The sequence below is a fragment of the Mus caroli genome, chromosome 16, assembly GCF_900094665.2.
Source record: "Mus caroli chromosome 16, CAROLI_EIJ_v1.1, whole genome shotgun sequence".
NCBI classification, from domain to species: Eukaryota; Metazoa; Chordata; class Mammalia; order Rodentia; family Muridae; genus Mus; species Mus caroli.
This window is the reverse complement of record NC_034585.1, coordinates 56,700,072-56,728,026: the sequence shown is the minus strand read 5'-3', so window position 1 is coordinate 56,728,026 and position 27,955 is coordinate 56,700,072. Positions and strand designations below refer to the sequence as shown.

At 34.7% G+C, this 27,955-nt stretch overlaps 1 protein-coding gene across 2 annotated transcripts in view; it reads left to right on the top strand.

The window, feature by feature from the left end:
• Epha6 (EPH receptor A6) overlaps positions 1–27,955 on the top strand; it is an 882,350-nt gene that overhangs the window by 42,254 nt on the left and 812,141 nt on the right. The gene's annotated exons all lie outside the window — the stretch shown is intronic.

Sequence of the window (27,955 nt, the reverse complement as noted above, 5' to 3'; positions counted from 1 at the left end):
AATCACTCACTTTCTGGGATTATTCTTGGTAAGTCAGAAATAGCAACCTTGAATGGCAGGTTATAAGTAGCAACTAACACCTACCCTACCCCTCTTACAGTGCAAGATCTCAAGCAAAGCACAACTAATGGAGAGAGATCTGCAGAGTTGTATGAACTTTGGATACTTTCTTGACTGAAACATTTTAAAAATAAGTCATAATTAAAACTCACAATAAATAATTAAGCTGTGAGATTTTATTAGAGTGTGAAATCAAATTAGCCCACAGACACGTTTTAAAATATTGAGGATGAATTAAAATAAAAAATAAAATAAGCACATAAACTTTAAAAAAAGATTAAATTCCAGTACTTTCAAGTAAAATAACATAATTCTCTATGATCTAATATTCCTTTAATAGCAATATTATATAGCAACAGTATATATACATGCATGTGTGTATGTGTTACAGATGTATGTGTGTGAATCCCTCACTTTTGAAAACATCCTCAAACAAAGTGCTACAGGAGAGGTCCTGCCCTATAAAATCATGATTTCAGTTTAGAATATGGAATTTTCTTTCAGTTAACAATATAGAGGTTTTACAGTATGATACAGGAGGCATCACATCTGGAGGCAGTGCTATTGTAAGGTGGGGATAGCACTGCTGGAGCAGCCTTTACCAAGTTGGATGTTTGTTGGGTACCTAATTCAAATCTGTAATGTGTACCAAGAAAGTATGTTATGTGATTTAGAAAGCAACACAGAAGATCAGACAGAATATAAATAACAAGATATCAACATTGATGGTGAAGAAATATAAAGAATATAAATAGGTAGCTATTGGAAGTTTCCCATAAGAAGCAAAAAGACACATACTAAATGTTTATAGGAATGATATTTCACTGTAGTCTTGATCACTGGCAGAAATCCTGTTTGTGTGTGTGTGTGTGTGTGTGTTTTTGTGTGTTTGTTTGTGTGTGTGAGTGTGTGTTTGTACAGATGTGTGTTGTGATGCATATGTCTTAGTGAATATAATTCTCCAGGAAAACCATCTGCTTTATTTTAAGACAGTTTCCGAGTGGCCTGTATATGATCCATTAGGCTAGGCTGCAAGCTAGCACATCACAAAAACTCACTTTTCTCTGCTTCTCTGGAACTGGGATTATGACTGTAGGACCAGACTCAGATTTCCAGCTAATTGTGTGAATGGTCCTCAGGTTTTCACAAGTGCAGAGCAAGGACTCTAACACCTGAATTTCTTTCCACCCTTAAATATGTTTTATGCAAAGACAACTATTATTACTCATTAGAAGACTTATAACCTTTGATATTTCATTGTTCCAGAATCTAGAAAACACTTAGTGAATAATGAGACGAAAATCTCTAAATTTATGAAAGAAACTTAGTCCATTTCCTAGAGATAAGGGATTGAATAGCCAGCAACAATAAATTCATGCCTTTGGCATGGAAAGTACATTATTCTGAGGAGGCCCATTAAACATGCCACTTCCACACCATTAGATGAAGGAAATTGGGAGATGGTTCTAGCAATAACTGTTATGCAAGCTGGGACTGAGAGTGAAGAGATAGTCATTAGAATAAGAGAATGCTGGCTTGTGGAATACCCAAACAGTTAAGTCTTCGAGAAACAAATGTTTTGATAAATCATTTTAGTAGGACCTGGGGCACTTAGTTTAAGGAATTTTTCAAGAGAGATGAATGCAATGATCCTAGAGTGACATAGAAGCCTACTGGTCACTTCAAAGTCACTTGGCCTTTGGTCACAATATTAAGCTAATTTCAGGCCTTATCTCCAATATATGTATATACATATAAATACATATATATATATATATATGTATTTATATGTATATACATATATATATAATGTTTAAGCACACATAGAATGGCTTAGCGAACAGAGAAAAGTGATGAGCATGAACTGTGGTTTTGTTAAATTGCTCAGATGTTTCATTATTCGTGGTATTCAGGCATAAAAATGTTATTGTAATGTTTGCTAGTTTAGAGTTGGACACATTAATCTAGAAAACCCAGAAAGTCCCATTCCTCTCTATTCCAATCCAATAGGGCATACAGAGCTTCCTAATTGAAGTTTGTGAACGCACTGTTTATTATGCATGTACAGTATTAGCTGCTTGATCATCAAAGTGATCAAACACTTAATAGGAACAACTTGTGTCAAGAAACATTTAGTTTGGATCACTGCATTAGTTCAGGGTATTATGAAGAAAAGTGATAAGCAAGGCAGAGAGAATTTTGATAATTCCATATATAGACTCACACTATTTTCAATAATCACATAGATCCGATTTTTATATTTTTTTCTCATTTGTTCAGAAAAAAAAGGCAGACTCTTTCCTTGATATAATGTAAAATCTTGTCTCTATTGGGTTTCCTGTCCTTCCATAATAACAACCTGCTTTTCTAAGGAAAAATTCTGGACCATTTAGAGGTTCAGTTATGTCTCCAAGCAAAAGTAATCATGGATCTAATTTAATATTTCATTTTATTTTATGAGATATTTTAGTTCCTACTAAAAGTTTGAATTCATATAAAAGCTCACTCAGGGAGAAACTCTAGAAAGGACATCATTCTGTACAGTTTTAAATGAAACCTGAAGTGTTGAACCAATAGGATCCCTATATTTAACTTCAGTGATGGTGCTGACTTCCTAGGTCTTTTAAAATAATTTTAAATGCAGTTTCATGTTTCTTTTCTTAGCTTTTCTACAACCTAAGTGGCCATAATGCATCGGCTATTTTTGTGCATGTGTTAAGAGCATCCTCTGGGCTAGAGATGTAATTCAGAGGATGGAGCCCTTGCCTTATATGAACAAAGACTTGGATGTGAATAGAAGCACTGCACAAGCTGTGTGTGCTGGTATCTGCCTGTCATCTTGGTCTCCAGAAGTGAAACCTGGAGATTAACACATTTGACAGACCAGCCTAGGATACAAGATAAAAGATAAAATTCCTGCCTATTTGTTTATTTATTTTGGATAGATACACCCAATTATCCATATATTTGTTTCTTTATATTTGAATTAGAGTAGAATTTATACTAAGTTTAGTGTTTTATTCACACATATACATCTACATACATGAGTATATATAATATACTCATAAATATATATATATATATATATATATATATATATATATATATATATATATATATATAATATGGTACATCATCTTGATTTTCCCTACAAACCCATTAAAGTTTATTTTCCTCCAATAGTTGAAGCTCCTGAATCATGTTTTTCTGTCAATAGCTGCTCTCTCCACATAGGATCAAGATCTTAAGATTATTACTGTGGTTTCATAAGTGAGGGAACCCTCTGCTCCCTTAATTTCCTGTGGCAAATCTGATATAAAAGTATAAAGCACTTTTATTATTTATTGCTATTGGATCAATGGATTTTAATCATATGGCCATAGCTACCCCTTCTCCAAAGTGCTCCTCTAAACCTTGAAGCAACTGAAAGTATACTATCTGTATTGTTTTCTTCTAAATTTCCATATTATTCAAATTTTGAGTCATTTATCAATTCCTAAGTTATCTAGATATGTGAAATATCATCTACAACTATTTTTGGCATAATTATAACAGTAATGCATTATAACAAGTACATCTATATATAGTATTTTTTATTTATTTTGTGGTTCCATTGAGTAACTTAATTTTTAAAATATCTTTAATTTTAAGTGCTTGATACGGGGTTCAGGATTTAGCTCAGTGTAGAGTGTCTGCCTAGCATGCACAAGGCCCTGGGATCGGTCCTCAGCTCTGGAAAAGAAAAAAAAAAGGCCGGGCATGGTGGCACATGCCTGTAATCCCAGCACTTGGGAAGCAGAGGCAGGCGGATTTCTGAGTTCAAGGCCATCCTGGTGTACAAAGTGAGTTCTGGGACAGCCAGGGCTACAGAGAAACCCTGTCTTGAAAAAACAAAAAACAAAAAACAAACAAAACAAAAAAACAACAAAAAAGACAAAATAATAGCTTGATACATAGAGCAAATTTGAGGGTATGCTATTCATATTTTTAACACTCTGACATAGGAAAGAACATGACATTAATATGCATACTTTGTGGCCCAAAATGGATTCAGTCTAATGGAGAACATTTACAGAAAGAACTCTATCCATTGTGGGTGAATCAAGATAATTCTTAAGAAATCATATATACAATTCTCAATAAAATATAAGATTATAGGCATCATTTCTTATTGTTTATTCAGGAAAATTATGGAAGGCTTTAAAAAGTAATCATGAGGTAGGCTATAAGTGGCAATGAGAATTTTATTTGTAGATCTACTAAAAATGAGAATGTTCCAAAGAAATGTAATAGATGAAATTGTTAGATGGTGAAAAGAAGCTGAATTTGAAAAATACCAGTGTTTAAGAGTCATGAAGGTAGGAATGATATGCAGAGGGAAGACCTGGGGCAGGGAAACATCACAGAGCTAGGAATTGTCCTACATACATTACTGAAGAGTTCAGAATACAAAGGCTCCTGAGTTCCAATGAGAAATCTACTCATGACTCAATCAGTAGTAGAATAAAATATCTGAGTAAAAATATTATATCTGCAGGGCACTTCTGCAACTATTTTTGACACTGTTATAAAAATAATACATTATTACAACTTCTTCCATAGTATGTGTACTAGGCCAAGTCTCAAAATTAATTTCAGGGTAATTTAGAATATAGGAAGTATGTGTAAAGGTTATGTGTAAGCACTTCATTTTCCATATGAGACTTTAGCATCTGGGTATATTAATATCTATTTCCAATTTTCTGAGGAACTTCCAGATTGATTACAGAGTCGTTGTAAAAGTTCCTTCTCCACATCCCTGCCAACATCTGCTATTGCAGTTTTTATTGAAGTTTTGATATTAGCTATTCTGATTGGTGTAAAGTGGAATCTCAGGGTCGTTTTGATGTGCCTTTCTCTGATCATTAAGGACTTTGAACATTTCTTTAGGTGTTTCTGAGCCATTGGAGATTCCTCTGTGGTGAATTGTCAGTTTAGATTCATACCCCATTCTTTTTCATTCGTTTTTTGTTTGTTTGGTTGGTTGGTTTTGGTTTTGGTTTTTTTTGTTGTTGTTTTTGTTTTGTTTTGTTTTTGGTTCTTTGGTGGTTAGCTTTTTGAGTTCTTTATATATTTTTGATATTAGCCCTCTATAGGATGTGGAATTAGTGAAGGTATTTTTTTCATTATGTTGCTTACTAATTTGTCACCAGCTTTGGCCCTTAAAGTGCCCTTGACTTCATTCTGTTCTTGCCTTTCTTTCACCTTTTTCTTGAGGTCCCTTTCTTCATGTAAATGCCATGCCTTGGAAGTCTGCATTTAGGATAATCATTTTGCATAATCCAAGGAATACAAAATCTCATCAAAGCCACTAAAATCGATTCTGAGGGGTTCTGAGTCTAAATATAAACATGACAACTGGTGTGACTTTTTAACATTTTGGCTAGCCTTTCCTGGATATCTGTTTATGGTACTGTTGTCTTCCTTCTCAGAGTGAAGGACAGGAAGAGCCATTTGTTTTCTCTGAATCAAATGGTTAGGAGTTTTCCCTGTCCACATTTTTATTGAGTCATTCATGACGACTGTGGTCCCCAAATATCCATGGAAGAAAAGACTAAGCCATGTTGGTAGATGACAGTGTTTACAAGGCTGGAAATACTGCAATAAAACTTCAGATTCCAAACTGACAAATAACATCGGCAAAATATGATGTCAGAGGAAACAAAAAGAAAACTATGATAGGGGTATAACCTAAAACATTCAAACCATAAACAGTTTTAGACATAGAATAAAGGAACAATAATTTAAGTAAAAGAAAATTAAATTATTCAGGAATGTTTTTTAGTTTTAAAACTACTCATTAGTAATCAAAAAGAATAGTGTGTTTATATCTTTAAAGGGTATCTATGTCAATAGCATTCTAACCAATGAACTCTGGTTGGTAAGATAAACATTTGAGTGAAATATAAAACTATTTAAAAGTTTAATTTCACCTGAAATGATAACTCATGATAAGCAAATACAATTTTCTGTCCTGATTTTAAACTGTAAATAAATTTCATATATATGTACATATATATATATGAGATATACATATATATACAGAAAATATGTATATATGTATATATATACATATATGTATAGATGTATATGTGTGTGTATATATATATACATGTATATATGCACACATATGTAAATATATATAGATATGTAGATATCTATATATATAGATATTTAGAGATAGATATATGATGAAGACACACAGATAATCAGCCTGTAAAAATGGGACTGCCATTCTCATATAACATGCCCTTCGAGGTAAAGATATACTTCAGCATGCAACAATACTTTAAATATAAGTGTAAGAGTCCTGAATTAAAATCTCCAGTACCCATGCAATAAACCTCTTAGAACCCCAGGAGTGTGACAGTTGAAGTCAGGAGTTTCATTGGGGTTTTCTGTCCAAAGGGTTTACTAAACCCAGCTTTAGTAAGAGACACTATCTTTAAGAGAGAATCTAGATGGTCTAGTCGGCCATCATTGGGAAGAGAGGCCCCTTGGTCTTGCAAACTTTATATGCCCCAGTACAGGGGAATGCCAGGGCCAAAANGNGGGAGTGGGTGGGTAGGGAAGCAGGGTGGGGGGGAGGGTATAGGGGACTTTCTGGATAGCATTTGAAATGTAAGTGAAGAAAATATCAAATAATTTTTTTTTAAAGAGATGATCTAGAGAATCTTAGCAGGATGCCTGACATTTCTTTGTATGCCCCACATACTGCCAGGAACATACACATTTGCACAGATGCGTATACCTACACTCACATACACAAAAAAAGACATTTTTGATAAAGAAATGTAAAGTTTTTAATTTAAAAATTAAAGAAGCAATGTATTATCAAAAATTGAAATTTCTAAAATTTATCTAATAAAAAAATAAGCTACAACTATGGGCACTGTGTGAAAGTAATATATAAAATTCTAGCAATATAAGTAACAGTATTTGAAAATATATTACTTAGCCTGAAAAGAACTTCTTATTTTAGGTCTGAGCTTCATGCTTGCACTTATAGTATTCAGGTAGCCAAAGAGGATAATTACAAGGTCAAGGTCATCCTGGTCCATGCAGCTTTGTCTCAAAAAAATTAAAACAATCCAAAAATCACTCTTGATGTTTCTTTAGCATCATTGAGTGATGATGCTTTAAAAATATTTTTCATTGAAATTAATCAGATAAAGTAGGAGGCTTTTTCAAAAGTAAACCATGGCCATGTATTGCCAGTAGTTTAGTACTTTAGAGGAAATCTTTGATTTATAATGTGGTGAGTGAATTCAAATCCAGGAAAGGAAATTGTTTTGTGACAAACTGCCAGCTAATAAACCATCTTTCTCATTTATAAACTGATTTCCTGTATACATGAACAATCAGAGACAGTCTATTCCACTATGTGTTTGCCTCCTTAAAGAGTAATATTGAGCTCTTAAGGACAGACTTTGATTCCTGTTGACTTCGCCGAAAGAGTTTTTAGGGACTCACACATGTAATCATAATAACCGTGAAATAAAGAAAAAGATCAAGAGTTCAAAGTCAGCCTGAGCTACATAGTGAGTCTGGGGCCACCAGGAGCTATTTGTGATCCTGTCTTAAAAAAAAAATGAATGAAAAGAAGAAAAGCCATCCGTAAGAGTTTGTCAACATTATACATTTCTTCCACAATCTGTGCTTTAGGTAATCAGTAAATTAAGGAGCCTGTTCAGTGTCTTATGAAAGACTTTTTTGTCCTTAATTATTCTTGAGAAACTAATACTGAATAAAATATCCTTCATTTGCCTAAATGTTAAAGCAGTTTTGCCATTTTTCCTGCATTTGCTTTATTGGAGGCAGTCCTGGTAATAAACAATTTGACAATACTCCTTAATGATGCGCCTCCCCTACAGGGTAATGATGACACTAATGTAAGTTTTTATAAGTTTATTTTTATGCCAACAATAAAGCTTCCATCTGTCATTCGTTTCTGTATACTGAAGTCATACTGCTTCTGGCATGGGTCACATTTGTAAATGTTTCATTTATGAACCCTTCCTCCTCTTGACTCGTGTTCCCTTTAGAAATATGCTGGAAAGAATATGTTGCCTCCTCACAGTCTCTGTGCCTCTCAATCTGTCATTAAGTTCACTCTGACATTTCCTTCATCGTTTCCAGTAGGAAGTTATCCCACATCCTCCCCATGACTTTATCAAACAATTGTGCCAAAGGCTGCTTAATGTACAAATGCCTTGACAACTGTTACATATTTTATGGAAATTCTTATCATGGCTACATTTGTTTTATTATAGACCATTCTGCTTGAACTATGAACACTGTGACTTACCAAAGTAATTGGTATGATTCAATTTAACTTCTTAGAAGACAACACATGTCTTTTAGGCAGTTATTTATGTTGGAGTATGGTAAAAGCATTTGAAAATTACATTCTTATTTAAATTATTCCTGTGTAGAATCTCCCCAGAATTTGAAAGAGTGTGTGAATAGATTTTCCACTTTCACGACTAAATAAGTGTATTTCATGAGCAGTTGACTATGAAATCCGCAGGTTCATGAACAGTCTTTGTCAGTTGCTTTAAAAAAGACTCTTTATAACGTGGCAGTTTGATCTACCTCTTTTAAAGACTAGCAGAGCTACGGAATGAAATCTAATGATAGAAATTTTCTTTTGCTTATATTTGTTTTGAAGACTTCTTGCGTGAATCTATTGATATAAGAAACTAGGTGTGGAGAGAAAATGAGACTCATGACCCATGCAAACTGTATTATTTCTCTCCTTCTCTCTCTTTCATAGAATAAGTGTTGTTCACCTGGTACAGTAGCTAATAAGGCCAAAGTTCATTGATACCAGATCAGGATAGGTGCTGAAAATTAAAGAATTACTTGTTTTAGGATCAAACAATTCATAATAGTTAACACATTTTGGTTATTTACATTTTTATAATACACAATATTAATGACAAGTCTTATCCCTGGATAAAAATGGAGTATAAGTTAGAGTTTTAAAATTTATTTTTCAAGAGATTCCTGTGAATTTCCAGGTACAGTGATTTTTAGAATACCCTGAAAATTTCCCAAGTTGCTATCACCAAAATGGTACTAGAATAGGTTTTTTTAAAAATAGTGTTCCAGAAGTAAGAATAGAACATGAGTATTCATAAACAAATCAACAAGCTAATTTAGTAATATATTTTCTTCATAAGATGTATTCAGTAGAGTTGCTGATAAGAAAGGGTCATTTGAACATTTTTTACATGAGAGCAAACAGCCTGAGGGTCCTGTTGGCTAAAAAGGAACAGGTACAGTCTAGAAAATGAAAAGAGACTCCAGAAAGGAGAAAAGATGTGTCTCTTCTCACTGCTCATCCTATGTTCAAAACGATATCTATTTGATTTCATATTTCATTGTGACTACTTTGTCTGCTATGTTCAATAGATCATATGTAAATGGCACATGGGCAACTTCTCCACAGACTGAGAATTAACATTTGAAGTACCGACTTTTCTCCATATTTTGAACTGCTCTTTCAGTGCTTTGGAACGTATTTCTATCCAAATATGCAGCTTTTAGCTACACTCGTTTCCACTAACTACATTCTTCCATTCCTTCTTGCATTAATTTTATGAAAAAGAGAGGGGGGAGGGGGGAGTGGAGAGGAGAGAAGGAAAAGGGGAGAAAGGAAGTGGGCTCAGCCCCCACGGAACTCTAATTTTAAAAATTAATAAGTTTTTATTATTTTGGGGGTGGGGGGATAGAGACAGGGTTTCTCTGTGTAGCCCTGAATGTCCTGGAACTCTGTAGACCAGGCTGGCTTCAAACCCAGAAATCTGCCTGCCTTTACCTCCCAAGTGCAGCAATTAAAGTTTGTGCCACCAGTGCCCTGCTTAATAAGTTATTTTGATTTATCTTTAATTAATCTGAAAATAAACCATTTTCCCTTCACTCTGACACTGGCTTATTCTGCTGCCACAATGCAAGCATAGTTTGTTATTTTTGTTACTGCCTTTTTTGAGAGATTATGTATCTATATAGCTACCTGTCTAGATCTGCATCTGTGTCCCTATGTATTTATTATACACACACAGAGGCACTCACTTCTGGCACTCCTTTCCTTGCGATTGGAGTTGGGGTGATAATGTTTTCTCCAGTTCAACAGGAGTGCTTGACCCAAGTCAGTCATATTTATAATATGCCTGCTCTTTGTTTAAAATTAAATTTGGGCACAGGAAGTTCACAGAGACATTTAGGTTGTTTAAAAAGTCAGAATTTCTGAGTACCATTTCAGTCTGGAGGCTTTTAGCTGAGTCCAGGTATAAATTAGCCATAAACAGTCAATGACCCACAGTAGGCTTTAGTAAACTGTTGAGAAATCTGGGTAAAAGTCTGCCTTCAATTCTAAGCTTTTTGTGTGTGTGTGTGTGGCTTTTGTTGTTATTATTTGTTTCTGTTGTTGTTTACTCTTTAATCATAAGTACTTTTAACCCCAGAACCCAGGTCCTTGGTTCACATGGAATAATAAAGATGTGGTTTTAGATGGCCAAAAAAAAAAAAAAAAGAAAGAAAGAAAAGAAATCCTTTCAAATTGTTTCCAAGTATTTTACAAAATGATGACAACATAATTAAGATTGTCCTTTGAATACATTCCTGGTGATGTAAGTCTGCCTTTTATCCATGTCTTCTTCTCATAGGATTTAATTTATTATTATTTCTCTCTAGTCAAATTTAGTAGAACTTTAATGTACTTGAGATTATTTGAGAGAGCATTTTACAGGCAGGAAATATTTATCTCGCATTTTGTTGACTCCTGGGATGAATTTCTCTCTGTTCTATCTTTGGAATTCTTGGAAACTGGAATAAGTTATCTACTTACCGACAGCTCTAGTGCTGATGAAGATACTGATGTGGATGATGTGATACTGGATGCTCTACCTTCAAAAGAAAATCAACAACTCAACTTCACACAGTCTCCTAAATAGCTGGAACATCTCCTTAGCTACATTTCTAAATCAGGACATTTTAATACGTTCTGCTAGAACGTATTAAAATGTATACGTTGAAAAACTATACTTTTCAAGGCATACTAAACTGTATGCCTTGAAAAACTATGCCATGGGGATCAACACAAACATTTTAACTCTGGAAGTGATAATATCCCACCAGAACCCTATGAAGGTAAATATTGTATCCTATAGACTGTAAAAAAACTTCAGTACCTAACAGTCGCATATGACAGAAGCTCTATTTGGAGTAGTACCAACACATTAAATATGATCAAATGTCATTCCTGGAGACCTTTGCACCCAACTGAGAACTAGAGAAATTTATTTATATTAAGTCTGTGTATGCATAATAAAAGCAAATAATACTAAGAAGTGAAAGTCCCTTCAATTTTCAAGAATGAAAATAAATACTATTATTCACAGATGCTGTTTTTAAGCTCATGTAAAATTAGTTTCTGTGGATAGAAAATTTCTCTTGTTTCTGCTTAAAATGAAGGTTGCAAAAAGGTCTTTGAAAAAAACTGATTAATTAAATATTCATTGTTTATAATTAAAACAGCCATTGAATTGTGAATAAGATTTTAAATGAAATGGTCATAATTTCTTTTACCAGTGGTAAAGGAAAAATAATGTTAGTATATTTCAAACCTTCAGTTTTGTAATGTGTTTTCAAAATGTAAGTTGTCTAAAGTACATTTAAGACAAAGTTGGAATACAGAAGGACGGAAGTAGAAAGGCTTACATGACTTTGATGCCTTGGAAGCAATGGGTAGCACCTTCAGTGAACTTAGTTAAGTGGGACACCTTTGTGGGAGACATGAGAGAGTCAGGATGTTTATTAAATATATCTCGAAATTGGTAACACTCGGACTACAGACAAATAGCCTTTCATTTTCTCTTCTTCTTCTTTTTTTTTCTTTTGAAAAGAATCAGACCCTGTGTAGTTGAAGCTGTAATGATTTCAAGTTCCAAGATGAAGCAAGTGGAACAGTTTTATAATACTGTGCACTAGCAACTTGACATTTTTATTCTCTTACTCTTTTTCGGCAGACTGATAGCAATAATTTGATGGAAAGGCATAACTACCTCATGGATACTCAGGTGCATGTACTGACATTGCTCAGACTCCTGCTGTAGTAGAAGAATTGCTAAGAAGTGTCCCACTTGGGTTTTCATTAGGTCTCTCTGGTCAGTCCTTGTAATGAAATATTTAAGGAGTGTTTATAAAGAAGCAAATAAAAACTATTAGAAAAGACAAATATCTAGGTATACCTGGAAAGAGGAAATGGGAGCTATAAAAATAAGGATGACCATTCTAGTCACACTGATCAGCTATGAGCAACTTCCTCTTGAATGAATTCCTAGTGGTAGTTATGACTCTGTAGTTTAGTGTACTTCTAAATAATAATAAATTTATTCATTTGATAACTCCCAAGGAGCTTCATTCATTAGAATATGTATAGTTTGTCATTTTACTGTGTTACTTTCTCCATTTAAATAATAACTAAATTTAAAGGTTTAGAGCTGAAATAAATGGAATGATTTATTTTTCAGTAAAACAGACATGCTTCCTAAAAAAGATATTTTGTACTTGTACTGGATAATTTTGTGTCAACTTGACACAGCTGGCGTTATCACAGAGAAAGGAGTTTCAGTTGAGGAAATGCCTCCATGAAATACAACTTAAGGCATTTTCTCAATTAGTGATCAAGGGTAGAAGGGCCCCTTGTGGGTGGTGCCATCTCTGGGCTGGTAGTCTTGGGTTCTATAAGAGAGCAGGCTGAGCAAGCCAGGAGAAGCAAGGCAGTAAAGAACATCCCTCCATGGCTTCTGCATCAGCTCCTGCTTCCTGACCTGCTCAAGTTCCATTCCTGACTTCCTTTGGTGATGAACAGCAATATGGAAGTGTAAGCCGAATAAACCCTTTCCTCCCCAACTTTCTTCTTGGTCATGATGTTTGTGCAGGAATAGAAACCCTGACTAAGACAAATTGGTACCACCATAGTGCGGTATTCCTGTGACAACCTGACCATGTTTTGGGGAGGACTGTGAAAGGACTTTGGAACTTTGGGCTTGAAGATCCATTCCTTGTTAAGAGCTCGTCAGATGTTGTGTAGGAGCTTGGAAGATAATGTTGAGAACAGTACAGAAGATGGAGGCCTGGCTTGCGAAATTTCAGAGGGAAAATTAAAGACTCTTTTCAGGGCCATTGTTGTTTAGATTGTGAAGATTCTGTAGTTCTGGTTAGCTGGGACTGAAGAATCAGCTGTGATTAACAAGATACCACTGCTTGTGGACGTTGTACATCGTGGTGCGCACTAGGCTCCGCACCACGATGTACAACGTCCACAAGCAGATACAAATTGGAAAGTGTACTGGATAATTTTGTGTCAACTTGACACAGCTGGCGTTATCACAGAGAAAGGAGCTTCAGTTGAGGAAATGCCTCCATGAGATACAACTGTAAGGCATTTTCTCAATTAGTGATCAAGGGTAGAAGGGCCCCTTGTGGGTGGTGCCATCTCTGGGCTGGTAGTCTTGGGTTCTATAAGAGAGCAGGCTGAGCAAGCCAGGAGAAGCAAGCCAGTAAAGAACATCCCTCCATGGCTTCTGCATCAGCTCCTGCTTCCTGACCTGCTTGAGTTCCAGTCCTGACTTCCTTTGGTGATGAACAGCAATATGGAAGTGTAAGCCGAATAAACCCTTTCCTCCCCAACTTTCTTCTTGGTCATGATGTTTGTGCAGGAATAGAAACCCTGACTAAGACAGTACTGAAACACAAAACTGTTAAGCTCAAGAATCCAACACTTAAATTTCTCCCTAATTTGTGACAGTAATTTAACCTTCCAGTGGACTTAGTTTGTTATAATTCAAAATGGGATTTTTCCAAGCTCTCAGAACTTAAAGGCTGGATAAAAGTAATCACAAATACCACTTACTCAATGTCAAATGAATAAGGATAGAGAGAAATAAACATAGCCACAAGCAAACAAAATGTTCTCAATACAACTAATGAACTAGTGTCAATCTCTGTAGACCAAGCTGTCTTCATTATTTTTAAGAAGCAATGATCCCCCTTGCACAGTGTTGCCTTGAAAATAATATCAATATATAGAAAGGTATTTGAGGGATAAGCATATAATCCTATGTACATTCCCAGCAATCTCTATTAGTTTGAGAAAGGATTAAAAATTGATTGCAACAGTATAGTATATAGGTCTGAAAGTAAAAATCGTTAGAGTTTACTGAATAAAACAGGCAGTTTTGTCAAACCTGGATAATTTGATAACCTTGAAAGTCAGCTGAAGCACCTGAATAGTATATTAATCATCTAGACGATGTCTACAATGTACTGTATTAAGGTACATGTTTATTGGTATAACTGATACTTCTGAGATTATAATAGATGTATTTTGTTTGTATATTATTTCTAGTGATACAGGAATGATAGGAAATGCTAAAGCTGGTGAAAGACAAGCTATCATATCCAAACCTGCTCAGTTGTTTTTGACTGACTCAAGTTCTTTTCTACCTGATCTAGCATTAACACAGAATAATGTAAAATGAATGCTTTATCCTTTTTGCATGAAATCCCCTAACAAAATTACCCAAGCAAATATTGGTGACTGTTTAAACTTTTAAGACTCTTGATATTATGACAGTCAGCATTCTGGAATGGAGAAAGGAAAGCTGTCTGCCAGTAGATGGACCAAGCTTCCCTGTATGGTTCCTCACACATGAGTATATGACCAACAAAACTGCACTTGTTGAGGGTTGATCTCTGAGGAATTGGGTGAGGAAGGGAGCTAATATAATCAAAATATATTGTATACATACAGAAAATTCTTAAAAAATTAACATATATATATTTAAAGATAATAATTCATGGTATTAGTTTCTATTCCTATAATAAAATTATCTAAAAACTGTATACATCTTAAATAATTATATATCAATCTATAAATATATCTCTCTATAAACATATAGAGATAGATAGATAGACAGACAGACAGACAGGCAGGCAGTCAGACAGTATTTCATGCTAGAATTCTAGGTATCCATAAATCTCATGCTGACCTAGTACACGGACTATAGGCAAATCACTTTCATTCCTAGTTTATGTGGTGCTGGATGCTGTTGGTGTGCTGGGCAAGTACTCTACCAACTGAGCTATATTTCCGTTCCAACTCCCAGTAAAGGGGAACTTTCTCATGGAATATCTTATTTTCTTATATTAGTTTTTCAAAATAATTTACAAATAAAATTTTATATTCTTTTATTCTTAGTTTATTTTATTAAAATTTTTATTATTCCACTTACTATACACTGTAAATAAATATGGTACTTGATTTTAATGCTGTATCATTTAAGTTTAATAAAGGAGTTCAAAAGTAGGTAAATTAAAGATATATTTACAAATATTGAATCGTATATTCATATTTGTATTTGTTCTACTACTATTAAAGTTCATTTTATTATTTAATATTTTCTTCTAGCACATAAAATACTTTTAGCTTTCTAAATGTAATAAGTAAAAGTAATACTATATATTCAGTGTATTTTTCAAGATAAATATAATATCCGGGACCTTTTCAACAGCTAATGTGAAAACCATACGGCCCTTTCCACACATATTCTATGCCTCATATTACTTCATAAAATAAAAACAAGTTTCAAAACAATACTGTGTTAACATCACTCTAGTATTTCATTTTTATTTATCTTATTTCTCATTATTTAAAAAACATAATTACATTTTTAGTTTTACTAGATAAAATTTATGTTTTGAGTTATACTACATAACTAACTAAATACAATTTAAACCAATGCTGTTCTGTTTACCATGATAATCTACTGACTTTGATGCTGTGACTTGTTCCCCTCCTGCTGGGTTTACAGTGATTTCACACTCCTGCAGGCAGTGGATGCCTTTTGTTTAAAGCCAGCAGGAGGAGCTCTCACCTTGTTGGGTTCACTGTAATTAGTTTGGGAAATCTGCATTGTGGGGTTTTGTATATGAAACAAATGGTGAAATCACAACATGTATGCACTGTAATGATATTAAGCTGTCATCAGTTTTCATATTTATATTACTATCAATGCATCATTTACTTGTGTACAATGCAATTTTTAAAAATGCTGTTAGGAATTTTTTAAAGGTAAGAATACAGCAATTAGGACAATCTTGTTCCTGAAAACTAGTAAGTGATTTCCCTCCCACCAAAAGAACTCTGCAGTACTAATTAATAATTCTCCTTCCACCACGAAATCCTCTGTACTCAGAGACGACCTCTGTTGTCTATTTTTATTTGTTTTGAATTTACTATTATGACTACTAAACCTAAGCCACCAAAATGTCTAGATAAAATTGTAATGATATCAATTAACCAACTATTTTACCAGCCATAACACCAGTAATTTTTGGAAACTCAATAAAATACTGTTGATAAATTTAAGTACTGATGGATTTTTGTAGTTCTTTCTGTAATTGTCATGTTTGAATATCTTTACTTATTGATAATACCTGTAAATTTTCTATATAAAATGGCAAAAGAAAAAGCATTGGTGTTTTTCTGGCTCACCAAATTTTAAAAGAGAAAACATAAATGAGTTTTTTTTTTTTTTACTTATGGGGTATTTATTAAGAATATCTAAATAAGGATATTAAAACCTGCACTTTCCTATTTGTTAGGAAATAAAACAAAATATAAAAGATGTACAGACAACTTCAGTGTCTATTAGAAAGTATAATTGAATAAACAAATCATGGTAGCTATATGCCATTGAGTAGTGTTCTGCCTTAAGGAACCACGAAGTCTCCTTATTTGTCACAACATGGATAGGCTGCAGACATTAAATGAAGAATGGAGTGAGTCAAATGTTAAAGACAACCGCTACATTGCTTTATTTAGACTTTCAGTGAGCAGGGTGGGACATGATGGAGTGGGCCCGAGGAAAGCAATAGCAAGCTACTGTTCAATGAATATATTCATTCATTCAATAATGTATATATGTTTTTCCAAAGTACTATTCAATTTTATTCAAAAATACATTTTGCCCAAATAATATATATTCATTCATTCAATAATGTATATATGTTTTTCCAAAGTACTATTCAATTTTATTCAAAAATACATTTTGCCCAAATAATATATATTCATTCATTCAATAAATTTTCAGATATGCTATGTGTATAAAGTCCAGTGATCAACTCTACAGCACAATGGTTCTTCTAGAATATTGTATGTGAAATTGAAAAGTATTATTAGACAATAGGAGGAAAACAATAAAAGGAAAAAGAAAACAGCAAAAGAAAATCTTTGAAGGTGCTGAATTTGTTTATGATTTTTATTAAATATTTTCTTTATTTACATTTCAAATGTCCCCTTTACTGGCTTCCTCTCCAATCCCCCCCCATCCCCTCCCCCTGCTCACCAAGCTACCCACTCCCACTTCCCTGTCATGGCATTCCCCTACACTGGGGCATAGAACCTTCACAAGGCCAAGGACCTCTCCTCTCATTGATGTCCCACAAGGCCATCCTCTGCTACTGAATTAATAGGTTTGTGGGTGTTTGTTTATATCTAATATTATTATTTGTGTCTGTGTGTGTATTTGAGACAGAGTGTCTCTGTGTAGCCCTGGCTGTGCTGGAACTTACTCTGTAGACGGGGCTGGCCTTAAACTTAGAGATCCACCTGCCTCTGCCTCCCAAGTGCTGGGATTAAAGGCATGCACAACCACTACCCAGCTTTAATCTTATTAAACTGTACATATTAAATATGCACACTTCTTTGTTGTACCAACTGACCTCAAGAAAGAGATATAATTGAAAGTACGATAATCATAAATTAAAAATACTAAACATACTGTATAAGCACTAGTCATTTGAATATACATATGTCAGAAGTATTATTATTAGTCCATTATATTATTATCAGTTATTTGAGAACTTCATATCTTACATCTTAACTACATTTACCCTCTAATCATTTACATAGCTCTGCCAAGGTCCATCCACCACCTTCCCTGTTTATCCTCCTTTTTTAATTAATAATTCTTAAAATCCAATTTGTGCTGACTTATACTCTTTGTTGAGAGGCTATCCATTGGAGCATGGTTGAGTTTCTAAAGACCAACCATAAACTACCTCCTTCCCCCGCCCAAAAAATAAAACAACCCAAAAATAAACTCTATCTTCCTACCCAAGAAGCCATCGTCTATCAAAAGCTTACCAATTTTTGTTGGAACTCATAAGGCCCTCCTATCTCCATAAAAGTATATTGATTGTCTTTATCTTGTACAAGACTTGTGCATCCACAGTTGGTATGAATTCTAGAGTGCAACTATTGTTTCATGTCCAGAGGGCACTGTTAAGCTTCTGTTCTTCTGATACCTGGCTCTGACAGTGGTCCTAAACCTCTTCCCTAAAATTCCCAAGACCCTGGTGTGGGGAGAGTTGATGACCATGCCTCTCTCCTTAGTTACTGAATACTCCACTGACATTTTCTGCAATGTGATCAGTTATGAGTAGGCACCAATCACTACACAAGGAACCTTCTCTGATGAAGTCTGACTGTTATACTAGTCAGTGGTTATAGACGTACAAACATTAAGGCGGCTTATTATTGTGCCCATGTAGTAGAATACTCATACTAGACTTATATGCTTTGGGCCTGTGAACTGCCCAAACATGGGTTCTTTGCAAAAATTAACAGTACCAGGCATAAATTCCTCCCAGTAGAGCAGACCTTAAATCCATTAACAATGAAGTTGGCTCCCATTGTAACATGAGTGGCATTATTGCACACATGGGCATATCTTGGCATATAGGTCATTATTATAGTTACTGTAGGATTTCTTTTCTCACAGTGCCTAAAGTTACTTTCAATTTATCAAAACAATCAGCAAATGAGAAAGTTTCCTGGTTGGCATTAACCTGATTTTCCCATGTGCTGTGACTAAATTGTGTGATGTCTTAAGTAACAGGTTGTTACCATCAAGTTTTGGTGTGCATTCTGAAGAAATAGAGATACCCTATATTATTTTTGATGGCTTCCTGGACAACTCCGAGAAACAACTTCAGAAAAGATAGCCCAACTTCAACACAGAGTCTCTATTTGACATGATTTGGCTTCTTAAAGGAGCATTCTCACATGTATAAGTTAACTCCAATTAAACCCATTAATATGAAAAAATAATTTCATATGGTAAAATAGTAGACTTCCATATAACTTTCCCAAACATTTCTTATATGTAATTTCTCTATACCTCCATGCTCTCTCTACCCTACACTGTCAATTCTTACACATTATTTTTTCTATTTTATATGATCATTAGTTTTTGGTACTTCCCCTCTCCTAAGATTTTTTCCTCTCCAAATCTATGAATTACTTTCTAATTTCCTGGATTGTATACTTACTACCAATTAAAACATAACTCTAAAGATTTGACACAAAGATCCACCCTGAGTTTAGAACATGCAACACTTGTCTTTCTGAGACTAGGTTAACTTGCATAGAATGATTATTTCTAGCTCCATCCTTTCACCTGTGAATTTTATAATTTCTTTTATCTTTATATATAAATAAAATTTCATTATATATAGGTACCCCGTATGTTCATTATCCATTCGTCAGGTGATTGACATCAAGGCGGTATCCATGTCCTAGATATTATGAATAGAGCAGTTATGAACATGGATGAGCATGTGTCTCTGTAGTAGCAAATAGAATCTTTTTGGGTATGTGCCTAGAAGTGGTATTGCATATGGTGGATCTATTTTGTTTTTGAAGACTTGCCTCGCTGATTTCCATAGTGGCTGTACCAAATTGCACTTCCAGCAACAGGGCAAGATATTTTGCCATTACCCACATCCTGTCATTATTTACTCTTTTGTTTTCTTAATATTAGCCTTTGTTACTAGAGTAAGATGTAATTTCAAAGTGCTTTTAAATTTTATTTCTTTTGGTAGGGATGCAAACATATTTTAAGATATTTTTTAGAAATTTACATTTCTTCTCTTTAGAAGTCTCTATTCAGTTTCATAGCCCACTTAACAGGCAGTCTACAGAATAAGAAAAAAAATTCTCTTTCAGCTATACATCTGACAAAAGCATTTGTCATTTCTTTATAGTGGAAATCCTCATGATGTGTTCTTGTAGATTTTCTAAATGAACCCTACAGTTGCCATCAGCAGTTGCTCTGCTGCACAGCAGCACACAAGAACTTTTCTCATCTCTGTCTGCCCCATTTCTTCAGCCCTTCATAACGATCATTGTACTGCCAACTCCTGAGATATCAATACTCAGATTCCACAAATGAAAGTTATTATGCTGCACATATCTTTCATTATGGTTTACTTCACTCGAGATAATAATCTTCCATGTGGTATGAAGGAAAGATTTTTTCCTATTTTTTGTTCCTACATAATCTCATACTCTCTTCTCTCTTCTCTCTCTCACTCTCTCTCTCTCCTCTCTCTCTTCCTGTCCCTCTAGCTGCTCCCTTGTATGTGTGTGTGTGTGTGTGTGTGTGTTATTTATTTCTTTTTATTTCTTGACAACTATAAAGGTTGCTACACTTGAAATGGGGATGCAGATATTCCTTTGATGTACTGATTTCATAAAATACTTAAGACATTTCTGAGATCACTGGAAGAAGAGATCACCATATCCTCACTTCAGTTAATGTAAATTAATCACTAATCCTGCCACCTATTAGTAAAAAAACAATTATTTCCAAAGGATGTGTTTTAGATAAGTAAAAGTATGATCTTCAGTGACCTAATGTAGACACTGGACTTACATACTTTAATATGTCTGTGAAATAACTTTTATAACAAGATTAAACTATAATTTTAACAATCTTACTGTTGTTATTTTTTCCTATAATTGTGAGATATGTTGCATTGAATGAAGCAAGCCATGGTGTGTGTGTGTATGTGTTCTTATTGTACATGCCAATTTTTGTTTTTTGTTGCTTCCAATCTTGTTAGACTCGTATACAAAGATAGGGTAAATTGAACTATAATGAAAGTGTTTTAGAAGCTCTAGCCTTTTATGTCCCATTTTATTTCTTTTTCTGATGTTAGCAGCCACGGAAAAACATTAGCTAAATATATTAATTCATTAGCGATAGCAAATAGTGCATCCTAATCTGGTCATTCCGTCTCAATTTATTAACTAGAGTATTTCAACAAGAGAAATTTCCTTTCAAAGGCTATTTTGTTCAGCAGAAGTAGTTTAAACAGAAAATGCAAAATGCATGTTTTATTATATTAAGTTTATGTACCACTTTTAAACAATATGCTGTTCTACAGTTCTGAAAACTACTAAGTATGTTATTACATAGGCATGGATTCATCATATCTGGAATATTTCATTTACTGTTATGGATGGTCATATTAGTTATTTTGCCAGTAGTAAACTATGGAAATGAGTTTTTAGATCCCTTTATTGTTTTCTAGTAGAATATAATATTTTCTTCATGATATAGCATTGCTCCTAGGAAAAACCCAGGACCTTCTCTCCTTCTGCCTATTGTGATCACTTCTCCTGCCCAAGTGAGACTGAAGCATCCTCACTTGGACTCTTCTGTTTGTAAACTGTCTTGTATCCTAGATATTCTGTAAGTTTTGGCTAATACCCACTTATTAGTGAGTATATCCAATGCATGTCCTTTTGAGTCTGAGTTACCTCACACAGGAAGGTATTTTCTAGTTCTATCCATTTGCCTGCAAAACTCATGATGTCCTCATTACTAATAACAGAATAATATTCCACTGTGTAAATGAACCTCAGTTGTAGTATCCATTCTTCGGCTGAGGGACATCTAGGTTGTTTTCCGACTCTGGCTCTGACAGATAAGACAGCTATGAACATAGTGGAACATGAGGCCCTGTGTTATGTTTGGGAATCTTTTGGGTATATGCTCAATAGTGGTGTAGGTCTTCAGGTAGATCTATTTCAATTTTTCTGGAAAACCTACAGATTGATTTCCAGAGTGGTTGTATAGGTTCACAATCTCATCAGCAATGGAGGGGTGTTTGCCTTTCCCCATGTCCTTGCCAACATGTGCTGTGATCTGAGGTTTTTGATATTAACCATTCTGATTGGTCTAAGGTGGAATCTCAGGGTAGTTTTGATTTGCATTTTCCTGATAATTAAGGACCTTTAACATTTCTTTATGTGTTTCTTAACCATGTGAGACTCCTCTGTTGTGAATTCTCTATTTATCTCTATATCCCACTTTTGATTGGGTTGTTTGGTTTTTTGGAGGACAGCGTCTTGAGTTCTTCCTATGTTTTGGATATTAGCCCTCCATCAGATGTGGGGTTAGTGAAGATTTTCCTTCCCAATCTGTAGGCTGTGGATTTGTCCCATTCACTGTCCCATTCAATGTGTCCTTTGCCTTACAGAAGCTTTATAGCTTCATTAGGCCCCACTTATCAATTTTTGATCTTAGAGCCTTAGCCATTGAAGCCTTTGCCAATAATTTCAAGGCTCTTTTCCACTTTCTCTTCTATTAGGTTCGATATACCTGGTTTAATGTTGAGGTCCTTGATCTGCTTGGACTTGAGCTTTGTGCAAAGTGACAAATATAGATCTATTTTTTATTTTTAAATATACAGACTGCTGGTTAGAACAGCACCGTTTATTGAAGATGCTTTCTTCTTTCCATTGTATATTTTTTGATTCTTCATGCAAGTTTAAGTGTCCATAAGTGTGTGGGTTTATTTCTGGGTCTTCAATTCTTTTCAATTGGTAGACCTGTCTGTCTCTGTACCATTACCATAAAGCTTTTATCACTATTGCTCTGTAGTATAGTTTGAGGTCAGGGATGGTAATTCCCCAGAGGTTCTTTTATTATTAATAATTCTTTCAACTTTCCTTGTTTGTTCTGGTTTTCCATATGAGATTGAGAACTGCTCTTTTCATGTCTGTGAAGAATTGAGTTGTAATTTTTATGAGGATTGTGTTGAATCTGTAGATTGTTTTTGGTAGGATGGCCGTTTTTGCTATGTTAATCCTATCAATCCATGAGTATGGGAGATCTGGGGTCTTCTATTTCTTTGTTGTGAAACTTGAAGTTCTTGTCATACATATTGTTAACTTGTATGGTTATAGTTACACCAAGATATTTTAAATTATTTGTGACTATTATGAAGGGTGTTGTTTTCCTAATTTCTTTCTCAGCCCATTTATCATTTGTATAAAGGAAATTTACTGACTTGTTTGTGTTAATTTTATATCCATCCACTTTGCTGAAGTTGTTTTCAGCTATTGAAGTTCTCTGGTAGAATTATTGGAGTCACCTATGTATAGTAACATATCAGCTGCAAATAGTACTACTTTGAGTTCTTCTTTGGCAATTTATATTCCCTTGATCTCCTTTTGTTATCTTATTGCTCTACTTAGAAATTCAAGTACTATATTGAGCAGATATGTGAAGAGTCCCTGATTTTATTGAGATTGCTTCAAGTATCTCTCCATTTAATTTGATATTGGCTGTTGGTTTGCTGTATATTGCTTTTATTCTGTTTAGGTATGGGTCTTGAATTCCTGGTCCCGTGAATGCTTTTAACATGAAAGGGTATTAAATGTTGTCAAATGCTTTGTCAGCATTTAATGAGATGATTATGTGATTTGATTTTTTCTTTGAGTTTGCTTATACAGTGGAATACATTAATGGATTTTTGTATATTGAACCAACCTTGCATCCCTGGGATGAAGCCTACTTGATTGTGATGACTGATGGTTTTGGTGTGTTCTTGGTTTCAGTTGGCTAGAATTTTATTGAGTATTTTTACATCAATATTCAAGAGAAAAATTAGTCTGTAGTTCTCTTTTTTACTGGCTTTTTATGTGGTTTATGTATCAGAGTCATTGTGGCTTCATAGAATGAATTATGTAGTGTTCTTTCTGTTTCTATTTTATGGAATCATTTCAGGAGTGTTGATATTAGCTCTTCTTTGAAGGTATGATATACTTCTGCACTAATGTGATCTGGTCCTGGGATTTTTTTGTTTGGAAGTTTTTATTGACTTCTTCTATTTCCTTAGTGGATATGAGGACATTTAGATAGTTTACCTGCACTTGATTTAAGTTTGTATATGGTATCCGTCTGGAAAATCATCCTTTTCATCTAGGTTTTCCAATATTTTTGAGTATAGGCTATTGTAGTGTGATCTGATGATTTTTTTTTAGTTTTCTCAGTTTCTGTTGTTACGTTTCCCTTTTCATTTCTGATTTTATTAATATGAATACTATCTTTGTGCCCTTTTGTTAGTTTGGCTAGGAGTTTATGTATCTTGTTGATTTTCTCAAAGAACCAACTGTTAATTTTCTTGATTCTTTGTATTTTTCTCTTTGTTTTCACTTGGTTGACTTCAGCCCATAGTTTCACTATTTCCTGCCATCTATTACTCTTGGGTGTGTTTGCTTCCTTCTGTTGTAGAGCTTCCCCGTGTGCTATTAAGTTGCTAGTGTAGGATCTTCAATTTCTTTAAGTGCTATTAATTTTCTCTTAGCACTGCTTTCATTGTATCCCATAAGTTTGGATATGCTGTGTCATCATTTTCATTGATTTCCAGGGAGTCTTTAATTTCTTTCATTATTTCTCCCCTGACCAAGCTATCATTGAGTAAAGAGTTGTTCGGTTTCTATGGGTATGTGGATTTTCTGTTGTTTTGTTGTTATTAAAATCTAGTCTTATTCCTTATTCCGTGGTGATCTAATAGGATACATGAGATTATTTCAATCTTCTTGTATCTATTGAGGCTTGTTTTGTGAACAATTATGTGGTCAGTTTTGGAGAAGGTACTATGAGGTACTGAGAAGATTTTTTTTTTGGTGAAATATTCTGTCCATATCTATTTTTATGTATATGAGTACACTGTCTTTGTCTTCAAAACACAAGAAAAAGGTATCAGTTCTCATTACAGATGGTTGTGAGACACCATGTGGTTGCTGGGAATTGAACTTAGGACCTCTAGAAGAGCAGTCAGTGATCTTAAAACACTGAGCTATCCTCCAGCCCCCATCTATATCTATTAATACATTTGGTTCATAACCTCTATTACTTTCACTGTGTCTATGTTTAGTTTCTGTTTCAATGGTCTGTCTGTTGGTGAGATTGGGGTATTGAAGCCTCCCACTATTACTATGTGGGGTTCAATGTGTGTTTTGAGCTTTATTAATGTTTCTTTTATGAATGTGTTTGCCCTTGCATTTGGGGCATAGATATTCAGAATTGAGACTTTCTCTTTGCGAATTTTTCCTTTGATGTACATGAGGTGTCCTTTTCCATCTCGCTTGATAACTTTTGGTTGAAAGCCTATTTTATTGGATATTAGAATGGCAACTCCTGCTTGTTTCTTGGAATCATTTGCTTAAAAGCTGTTTTTCCAACCCTTTACTCTGAGGTAATGTCTGTCTTTGTCAATGAGGTGTTTTTCTTGTATGGACCTAAATGCTGGATCCTGCTTTCATTACCAATCTGTTACTTTATGTATTTTTATTGGGAATCTGGGTCCATTGATATTGAGGAATGTTAAAGACACATAATTGTTAGCTCCTGGTATTTTTTGTTGTTGTTGTTGTAGGTGGCATAATAATTCTCTCCTTTTGATTTTATTTTGAGATGAATAGTTTTTTTTGTTTTTTTCTTTGGTGTAGGTACCCTTCTTTTGTTAGAGGTTTCCCAGTAGAATCCTCTGTAGGGCTTGATTGTTAGACAACTATTGTTTAAGTTTGGTTTTGTCATAGAATATTTTGGTTTCTACATCTATGATGATAGAGAGTTTTGCAGGGTATAGTAGCCTGGGCTGGAATTTGTGATCTCATAGAGTCTGTGTGACCTCTGTCTGGGCTCTTCTGACTATTGGTCTCTCTGTGTGAGAAGCCTGGTGTAATTCTGATATGTGTGCATTTATATGTTACTTGTCCCTTTTCCCTTTGCAGCTTTTAATATTCTTTTTTTGTTCTGTGCATTTGGTGTTTTGATTATTATGTGACAGGAAGATTTTCTTTTCTGATCCAATCTAATGTTCTATAGGCTTCTTGTACATTTGTGGCCATCTCTTTCCTTAGGTTGAGGAAATTTTCTTTGATTTTGTTGAAAATGTTTTGTAGTTTTTGAGCTGGAAGTCTTCTATTCCTATTACGCTTAGATTTGGTCTTTTCATTGTGTCCTGAATTTCTAGGATGTTTTGTGTTGGGAGGTGTTGTTGTTGTTGTTGTTGTTTTGTATTTTCTCTGACAATTGTGACAATATCATCTAAAGTATCTTCTATCTCTTAGATTCTGTTGGTGATGCTTGCATCTGTAGCTCTTGACTTTCTTAAGTTTTTCATTTACATTTACCTCCATTTGTGATTTCTTTATTGTTTCTCTTCTAGTTTTAGGTCTTGGACTACTTTGTTCAATTCCTTCACTTGTTTGTATTTTCCTGTATTTCTTTAAAGGATTTGTTTCCTCTTTAAGGATTCCTACCTGTTTACCTGTGTTTTCCTATATTTCTTTCAGTGAGTTATGTATATCCCCCTTAAAGGACTATATTATGTTAGTATCATGTTTTTCAGGTGTGTTGGGGTATCTAGGGCTTGCTATGGTAGGCAAACTGGATTATGATGGTGCTAAAGTATATTATTGGCTTCTGTTGTGTATGGTACTTAGCTTGCCTTTTGTTATCTGGCTGTCTCTGATGTTGACTGATTTGAGTGTCTCTGTCTGGAGCCTGCCTCTTATGTCCCTGGGTTGTTGCAAGTCTCCTGTGAGACCTGTGACCCTGGCTGTAGCAGATCTCCTGGAAGGCCCTTAGATTGTGGGGTCTTCAGAGGGGCATGCACACCAATAATGCATTGCCCTGGCTATAGTAGATCTTCGGAGATGCAGTTAGACTGTGGGGTCTGATGTCCTGTGTGCAACAGATCTCCCGAGAGGCTTTCAGACTGTAGGATTTGTTGCTCTGGATGCAGAAGTCCCCTGGAGGCCTTCATTCTGTGGAGTCTTCATAGAGGCAGACAAGCTATTGATCTGACCTGGTAGAAGGCACAGGTGGGAAGGGAGGTACAGTTCTAACAGAGGGAATTGGTGCCAAGTCAGCTGGGTTCTTCAGGGGTCCCATCTTCTATTGTTATTACAACAGGTCTCCTGGTCACAAGGACTTCTGGGGTCTTCTGAGGAAAAGACACACTGGTGAACTATCTACTCAGGCAGAAGTCATAGGCAGGAAGGGAAGATTCATTAAATTGTGTTTTTTAATACAGTTATACATTAGTACTCTAGTTAATGTTGAAGCATTCCATGCTTTGAAAGCTATGACTTACTTAAAAAGAACAATCTTCAAATGTTGCTGATATTTACATGAAAATTTCATAGCAACAAAGCACAGAGACCTGTTAGTAGTTTTTATTTTAATACACTAATCATGAAATTTAGAGAATAATCAGTGTGGGTTATTTCATTAAATTGAAAAATCTGTTGTATTAAATATGACCTTGTAATTGTTATTTGACTACCAATGTCATTGACATTATTAAATCAAATACCTGTGTAGAATTTTTGCATTAATTCTAACCATTTTATCTTTTGTATTTTTAAGTATTATAATAGGAATTATAAGTTCAAAGTAACAGTGTTCTTAAAGCTACTGTGATGAAGATATAGGCTCATTTCTTTTTTTTTTTTTTCCTTGAGGGTTCTACCTTCTTTTTTTAATTTTTAATATTTTTATAACATATTTTCCTCAATTACGTTTCCAATGCTATCCCAAAGTCCCCCATACCCTCCCCCCCACTTCCGTACCCACCCATTCCCATTTTTTTGGCCCTGGCCTTCCCCTGTACTGGGGCATATAAAGTTTGTGTGTCC